The sequence below is a fragment of the Rattus norvegicus genome, chromosome 10 (genome assembly GCF_021556685.1).
Source record: "Rattus norvegicus strain SHRSP/BbbUtx chromosome 10, alternate assembly SHRSP_T2T, whole genome shotgun sequence".
Classification (NCBI taxonomy): Eukaryota; Metazoa; Chordata; class Mammalia; order Rodentia; family Muridae; genus Rattus; species Rattus norvegicus.
The window spans coordinates 43,822,160-43,830,832 of NC_141543.1; the positions used below are offsets into that span (position 1 = coordinate 43,822,160).

Genomic DNA, 8,673 nt, shown 5'->3' on the forward strand with positions numbered 1-8,673 from the left:
TGGAGTGATTCCGGCTCATGACATGAAAGTTCAGATGCTGGCCATCACATTGATGTCTGAAGCTCAGTCCTTAGATACCACATGTAGGACTCTGGTGCTGGGGAGGAGGGATGCAGGGAGTGGGGCTTTTCACACCTGGGCAGGGCTAGGTGCTCAGGTTCAGGAGAGGGGGAAAGAACTGGGGCAGGGAGGGGGACCAGCTTTCCACACCCTCAGCTGCCAGTCCTCCTCCCTTCTGCTGCTAACCCTTGGGTTGCTGAGCCAGCAGGAGACTGACTGACCAGCAGGGGTGCAGGGGAGCTTCGGGCAGTCAAGTCATTTCGGTGATTTGGTGATTCGGGAGAGCAGATCTCTTTCCCAAGCAGCAGTGTTACAGCTCTTATGACAGAGGCTCTCAGATGATGGACTAATTCCTGCACAACCTTTAATTCTGAACACCGCACATAAATACAGTTTTTTGGATGGCCAGTGTCTGACAGCAGCTACTTCCTATACACCTGTTTCTGTGACTGATCTGTCTTGAGTCTACATGACCTGTGGTCCCGTCTTCACCTGTGGAGGAGGAGTTTGGGGCATTGTCCTCTGTGACTGATCTGTCCTGAGCCTATGTAACCTGTGGTCATGTCCTCACCTGTGGAGAAGGGGCTTGGGGCACTGCTCTACGTGGCTGGTCTGTCTCAAACCTCTCTACAGGGGTTTGTGGGGGGCCGCAGCTAGTGAGGCCCTGATCTGGGAAGCTGGGAATGCTCCTGCCATCCCTTTAAGGGTCTCCCGAGGATTCGACCTGTCTCGACCAGGAATCGAAGCCTTTCACTGCCCGCCACCCCACAACCCACATGGTGGAAAGACAATTTCCACAAGCTGCCCTTTGGGTGAGCATTCCTCGAAAGAAATGATTTCCTTTGACACTGGACATTCTGGTTTCATTTCTGTTGCTGCTACAGAGTGCTCTGTCGAATAAGAACTTGAGGAGAAAGGTTTGTTTTAGTTCACAATTCAGGGTTACAGTCCATCACTGCAGAGGAGTGGGGCGGCGGGAAAGTCTTATCACATCACACCACAGTCAAGAGCAGAGACAGTGAATGCAATACGGAGTCCATTCAGCTGAATAATAGCAGGGCCTGTGGCCCATCTACCCGCTAGACACAGCATCAACCTGACTCCCAGTGACTTGTCCTTATTCCCATAGATTAATGCGTCTCTCAGCTGTCATCAGAGGCATTTGTATTGGCAGTGATTGGCAGGGGTACAGACAGCTATGTACAGAGGGACACTTTATGGACACCGGGACTTTATGAGGAAGGAGCTGGAAAGACAAACATCCTAACTCCATGCTCTTCCCACCCTTTGGTCACCGGCCAGTGCTTGCCACTACCAAACCTATGGACGAAGAACTCAGTAATGGGCCAGTGACATGGTTCAGTGAGCAAAGATGTTTGCTATTGAACCTGATGGCCTGGGTTTGATCCCCAGAACCAACTCTGGACCTCTGACCTCCACGTGTCTGCTGGGGCATGCATGCCCTACCTCCCAGGCTTAACAAATAAATGTAATTTGTAAAAGAACCTAAAAATAAAAAGAATTCCTTAGTATCATCCACTGCGGTCCACCTCGAAGTACCCAGGGGAGCCTGAGAGAGAGCTGAGGGTACGGAAGAAGCAGGGTCTCCTGTCCCAAATACGGGAAGTAATAGGTGAGAACCCTCCCAGCGCAGACCATAAAGGAGAAGATGGCCTCACTCAACACCACTACTACTGCAGAGCTACTGCAAAGCTAGGGAAAATTTTAGAGACCATGGACACATTTCCAGAAAGCATCACAAAGTTCTCTTAATTAATCAGAAAAAGATAAATAACCCACTCAAGAAGAAAAGAGAAAAAGAAGGTGAAAGACATGAATCAGCGTTACCCAGAACAGGAAATGCAAATGGCCAATAAACACAGGAAGAGATGCGCACCCAGTTAGTTACCAGGGAAATGAAAAACGTAAACCACAGGGAGATAACACTTCCCACCTACCCCACTGGCAGAAATCAAAAGTCAGATATTACATCTCAGTCCAGGATGTGAAGTAAAAGGAATTCTGATGCATCACCCGAGGGAATAAACTGGTAGTTTTGAAATGCAGGTCCTGGTAACACGCGTTTCGGGTACACACACCCAGAGGTTCAACCCAGTATACGCTTTGAAGGCCCACTGACCAGTTATGTCCTTGCCTTAAACAACTTCTTTTTTCTAACCATCTCTCCCCTCCATCCTCCTCCATGAGACAGTCACGTATCTGTCACGTAACTCATGCTGGCTTTGAACTTACTGCGTTATGTTAAATACTTGACACCTCCTCCTTCCATCTCCTAAATGTTGGGATTACAGGTATACACCATTATATCCCACTTAAAAATTAAATTTGTTATTTTATGTATATGAATATTTTTTTTGCCTGCATGTATGTCCATGCACCACATGTGTGTCTGGTAACTAAGAAGACCAGAAGAGAACATTGGAGTCCCAGACAGCCATGAGCCAACATGTGGGTGCTGGGAATTGAACCAGGGTCCTGTAGAAGAGCAGCCAGTGCTTCTCTTCTCAACCATCTCTTCGGCCACAAATAAAGTTTTTTTTTTAAATTTTATGGATGATTTTAGATTTAAACAGAATTATTCAAATAGAGTAGGATCCCCGCCTTTGTGACCTTCCCTCCCTGTGTGGTTTGTAGATACTGATTTTTTTTTTATACTTAACTAAAAGCCACACCTTAACCAGATTTCCTAAATCTATCTAATATTCTATTTGTACCAATCTTTTTGGATGCTGGGGATTACGTGCTTCTTGCACGTATATCATGGGCCACACACTCACAAACCTGCAACATTACACCTAATTACAGTGCATCGGAGAAGGTACGTTGGGGGCGGGGCTGCAGGGGAGGTTGAGCTTTCGAAGGTGTCAGTTCAGTTGATTAAAACAATTTATGTTGTTAAACAGCTGGGCCTCTCGGAATCGCTGGTTTATTGCATGAGAATGTTCTACTCATCTGGATATACTTAGTAGGGGCTAAGGAGCAGTTTGGTGAAGCTAGGACACAAATGGAGTCACTTTGGCCTGTCAACTGACAGACCACGAAGCCTGTCGACACCAAATGAGGTGATATGTGTCCTTCCTCATCCCAATGTGTCCATTGTGGATCTGACCTGCTGCCCGGAGAGAGCTGCCAAGTGTGATGACATCAAGGAGGCGGTGAAGCAGGCGTGTGGTGGGCCCGGAAGGGGATCCTGAACTATACTGAGGACCAGGCTGTCTCCCGTAACTTTAACAGAGGCACTCTTCTCTTCGTCCTTTCGTGATGGAACATTATCAAGCCCATTTCCTGATAGGGAATCCAGGGTTATGGACCTCATGCCTCCTTCAAGAAATAAGGAGCCATGGACCACCCACACCAGGAAGAGAGGGGCCCTCGGCTGCCGAGGAGTCCTTGCCTGGATTCAGCCTCCATCACACTGAGCATCCCCTCACAGTTCCATTCCAGATCCGCAGACAAGTTAGGAAGTCCCCTTGTCTCCAATGCCATCAGTCATGTTCACCGCCAGGAGCTGAAGAGATGGCTCAGCAGGTGAGAGCACCGGATGCTCATCCAGAAGACTCCGGTCCCACTTCCGGCATCCACATGGCATTTCACAGCAGTCCGTAGTCCAGGGGATCTGGTGCCCCCTTCTGGACTCTGTAGACACCTGGCATGCATGTCGCGCCCAGACATACAGGCGGACAACACATACAGATAAAAGAAAAAAAAATAGGCAAAATAAAATAATATGTAATATCAGAACATTTACATCTGTGACAAAACTTTAAAGAATAACAAAGAAACCATTTACTAGAAGGAGGGACTGGGATGTGGCTCCCTTGGTAGAATGCTTGTCTGGGGTGTACAAAGCTCTAGGCTGGATCCCCAGAACTGCATAAAACCACTGCAGTCCTGGCACATCAGAAGTAGGCGCAGAGGACCAGAAGCACAAAGTACTCCTCAACCACATTTTGAAATTGAATCCAGCCTCAAGACAGTGTCAAGACAGAGAGGTTCAGGGGCCAGGGGAGAAGAAAGGGATGGAAGGGAAAACACCAGTATCATGTCTCCTCTGGTAGGAGGGAATATGGTCACTGCGGTGAGGCAGGGAGTGCCCTCTGAGTTGAGGGATGGACACAGGGTTTTGCTGTTTTAGGTCATTGCCGTGAGCGCCGTTTTCCCTTGTACATGTGACTGGTTTCATAATGATCAGGTTGAAAATGCCCACGCCTGCTCTTTTCTATCCCTGGAAGGGTACTTTCCACCTAGTCCTCACCCCCACGCTGCTGGATTGAGGTGGGAGAAACCCGGAGCTGAAGCAAACAGGAACTTTTGTCTTGGAAGAAATTGGGTTTTGTCTCTTACCATCCTATTCAAAAACCCACCATACATCACGATGCTTCCCGTTTCTCAGATGTCTAGAAAGATGCTCGCACACCGTAAAGAGTGGAATCAGGGCAGCTTACAGGGTCCCCTAGAGCCCTCAGCATCTTTTGAATGGTAGGCTGGACTCTTAGCGGTGGTCTGGAATGAAGGCCAAATCTATGCTTCTAGGTGAGGAATGATCCCAAATGTGAAGACCCGTGAGCAGGGCGACTCTCCCTGCAAGAAGTGTCCCAGCTAGAAGCAGACCCAGGCTACTGGGCTCTGGGCACTGATGTTCTGCATCCACTTGTCACTGAAGAGCAGCTATTGCGGTACTAGCGGTGCACCTGTCCTGAGCGTTAGCCATGCCCCAGGGAGAAACACAGCTCTGCGATAGCTCATTGTCTCCAGTAGAGGGAGACAGTGAACACACATACGGAGCGGCTCTACAGCTTGGTAGAGTGAGTGCTGTGAAGGAGAGGCCGGTGGATGTAAAACAGCGAGTTCAGCGGGTGTTTCCCAAGGCTGGACAAACAGGATCATATTCTCTCTTGCTGAGGTCCAAGTCCAAAGCCTTTGCCAAGACGCCGATAATTTCCCGGGTCCTATGCTGCCAAGCTGATCACTAGGTCTCTCTCGATGCTGCTGCGTGCCTTGCTTTGTGGACCTCGTTAGCTGTTCAGGAGCTCTGGCTGTGTTCTGCGACCTAACAAAACGCAGACCTGTGTACCACGCTCATCAGCCGTCTCTTGGTCGTCTTTGAATTCAACCTGAGCACAAATACGCCTGTTCTTTTTATTTTACTTTGTTTGAGATTCATTATTTTTCTTTTACGTGTATAAGTGCCCGGCGCCCATGAAGGTCAGAAAGGATGCCCTGGAACCAGAGTTAGAGGTAGCTGTGAGCCAACATATGGGTGCTGGGAATCGAACCCAGGTACTCTACAAGAGCAACAAGACCTCTTTTTTTTTTTTTTTTTTTTTTTTCGGAGCTGGGGACCGAACCCAGGGCCTTGCGCTTCCTAGGTAAGCGCTCTACCACTGAGCTAAATCCCCAGCCCCGCAACAAGACCTCTTAACTGCTAAGGCATCTCTCCAGCCCCCTGTTCTTTTTTTTTTTTTTTTTTTTTTTTTTAAGTTTTTACATTTTTTTTGAGGCAGGATTTCCCTGTATAGTCCCAGCTGTCCTGGAACTCACGATGTATATCAGACTGGCCTCAAACCCAAAGATCTGCCTGCCTCTGCCTCCTGAGTGGTAGAATTAAAGGCGTGCACCACTGTGCCCAGCTTATTTAAAAAATATTTTATTGCTGGTCAATGGTGGCACATTTTTAATCCCAGTACTAGAGAGGCAGAGGCAGTCAAATCTGAGTTTGAGGTCAGCCTGGTTTACAGAGTGAGTTCAAGACAGTCAGACTTACAATGAGAATCCTTGTATTGAAAACAAAACAAAAAATTATATGTGTATATGTGTGTGCATGCATGTGTGAGTGTGTGCGCATATGTGCGTGCATGTGCATGTGCGTGTGTGCGTGTGCGTGTATGTTCATGTGGCTATGTGCCATGTGAGTGTATGTGCCCATGGTGGTCAGAAGAGGGCATGGAATCCCCTGGAACTGGAGTTTCAGGTGGTTGTGAGCAGAGTGTTGGGAACAGATCTCAGGTCCTCTGCAGTATAGTGAGTTATCTCTCTTTATATAAAATAAAGCTCCTGCACTTTATTTTATTTTACAGTCAGATTCTCACTATGTAACCTGTTCTATTTTGAGTCAAGGTGCCATTGGCCCCTAGACTGAGTGATCTTCCTGCCTTTGTCTCTCGAGCACCGGGGTTTCCAGGCATGTATCCCCAAGGTCACCTTTTGAAGTCTTAGAAAATTTTTCATCCTTAGAACTAAGAGCTCAGCTCACTATCTCCCTCTTGTGGCCGATCTGGGTATTTCTTCCCAAATTCCCACCAGTCGGGGAGCAAAAACTGGCTGCAAGCTGCTCAATGCTGTTCCTTCGCACTGTGGCTCAAGACGCTGAGGTGCTTCTGCTATCTTAGAAAAGAAGCCTGGGCTGAGGGAAGCCAAGTTCTGTGCTCTTTCCTGCAGCGCAGGCCAACTTATCGGAGTCGTTGGTGAGATCCAACACCGCCCCCTAGAGGCTGCTATGTTAATTTTCACCCCACCCCCACCCCCGTCGTTCCCACTTTAAATACCTTCAAATAGCTGGACTCCAGCCTTCCTTATCACCTCCCCAGAGTTCTGGGATCTACATCTGCCTTCTACAGAAGAGACCTTCTGCCAGTTTACATCAGCCCATGCCTAGCATCAGCGTGATCCAGATGCAGAAAGAAGGCAGGCACACACTCCTATCCATCAAAGAAATAATATTTTAAAGTGGGCAGAGAGTGGGGCAGGCGTGGTAGCACACATCTTTAATCTCAGCATTCAAAGAGACAGAGAAGGGTAGATCTCTGCGAGTTTGAGGGCAGCATGGTCTATACAGTGAGTTGCAAGTCAGCCAGGGTTACACAATGAGAGCCTGTCTCGATAAACAAACACAAGTAAATCACTTGCCATCGTCCTAATCCTCCAGCAGGAAGCAGTGGGAGTTCTGTGGAGAAGAGGTCGTCCTCTTCGGCCGTCTATCATCTTACACTGAAGACAGTCAAAGGCATTCTCCACCACTAGAGGGGGGACGGCGGAGACCGGGTGGCTCTTTCCAACCTGCCACTAGAGGGCAGCATGTCGGGACTTTAAGAACAACAGTAACAACACAGCACCAGGCTACTCTCCCTACTCCCAGCCCCCCTTTGTTCGAATCTCCCGTGCCTTTCACCTCCCAAACTTGTGAGGACACTGAACTCAGAGTTCCAAATACCAGATTTGTAGACAAGGAGTTGTTCATGGTGCCTCGGTTTAAAAAAGGGGGTTCTCTTGGCTCTTGGACACACATAAGGTAGGCACGTGCTAAACCTACTTAATAAAACGGGTGTCAATATCCTGGCTGGGCTTGGTGGCACATGCCTTTAGTCCCAGCATTCAGGAGGTGGAGGCAGGTGGATGTCTAACTTTGAGGCCAGTCTGGTAACAGAGTAAGTTCCGGGAGGGCCAGGGCTACACGGAGACACCCTGTCTCTAAAAATAAATAAATAAATAAATAAATAAATAAATAAATAAATAAATAAATAAATAAATGGTGGCGGTGTCCTAATGGAGGCAATACTTTTACAATATTAGTATCACGTGACCATATAAAATATGTATTTATGAGCCGGGAAGATGGTTCAGTCTATCAAGTGCATACATCACAATCATGGGACCTGAATAGAACACAAAACCTATTTGTAAAGCCGGTACGTACCTGTAATCCCAGTGTTGGATTGACAAAGACAGGTGGGTTCCTGGAGTGAGTTAGCTGGCCTCTAGCCCATCTGTGAGCTCTAAATACAGTGAAGAACCTTGTCTCAAAATATACGGTGTCCAGGAGGCTGGAGAAACGGTTCAGCTGTTAAGAGCACTGGCTGCTCTTCCAGAGGTCCTGAGTTCAATTCCCAGAAACCACATGGTGGCTCACAACCATCTGTAATGAGATCTGATGCCCTCTTCTGGTGTGTCTGAAGATAGAGACAGTGTACTCAAACACATAAAATAAAAATAAGTAAATCTAAAAGAAAAAAGTGTATTAAAAATATAGATATACGGTGTCAGACCAGAGGAATGGCTCAGTTGATAAAGGTGCTGCCAAGTTTGACAACCTGAGTTCAATTCCCTGTTTCCTTATGTGGAAGAGGAGAACCAATTCCAGCAAGCTGTTCTCTGACACACTCTCTCTCTCTCTCTCTCTCTCTCTCTCTCTCTCTCTCTCTCTCTCTCACACACACACACACACACACACACACACACACACACACACACGGGCAAACACGCACATAAGTAAATGAATTGTTATTTTGTTCTTCAAGACCAGGTTTCTTTGTGTAGCCCTGACTGTCTTGGAACTCACTCTGTAGACCAGGATGGTCTCAAGCTCAGAGATCCTCCTGCTTCAGCCCCCCAAGTGCTGAGATTAAAGGCATATATCACCATCACCTGGCTTTTTTTTTTTTTAAAGAAAATAATTTTTTTCACAAGATTTATTTATGCTCTATCTGCCTTTACACTTGCAGGCCAGAAGAGGGCATCAGATCACATTACAGATGATTGTGACCCACCACGTAGTTACTGGGAATTGAACTCAGGACCTCTGAAAGAGCAGGACCT

General features: G+C 47.5%; 1 long non-coding RNA gene across 1 annotated transcript; it reads right to left on the minus strand.

Moving 5' to 3' along the window:
- Positions 1–1,806: 1,806 nt before the first annotated feature.
- On the minus strand, positions 1,807–7,143 carry LOC148002868 (uncharacterized). The gene is made up of 4 exons (XR_015631612.1): positions 6,988–7,143; positions 6,627–6,779; positions 4,446–5,301; positions 1,807–3,727 (listed from the first exon to the last, which is right to left on the minus strand). It is a non-coding gene; the product is annotated as an uncharacterized LOC148002868 (long non-coding RNA).
- Positions 7,144–8,673: the final 1,530 nt, after the last annotated feature.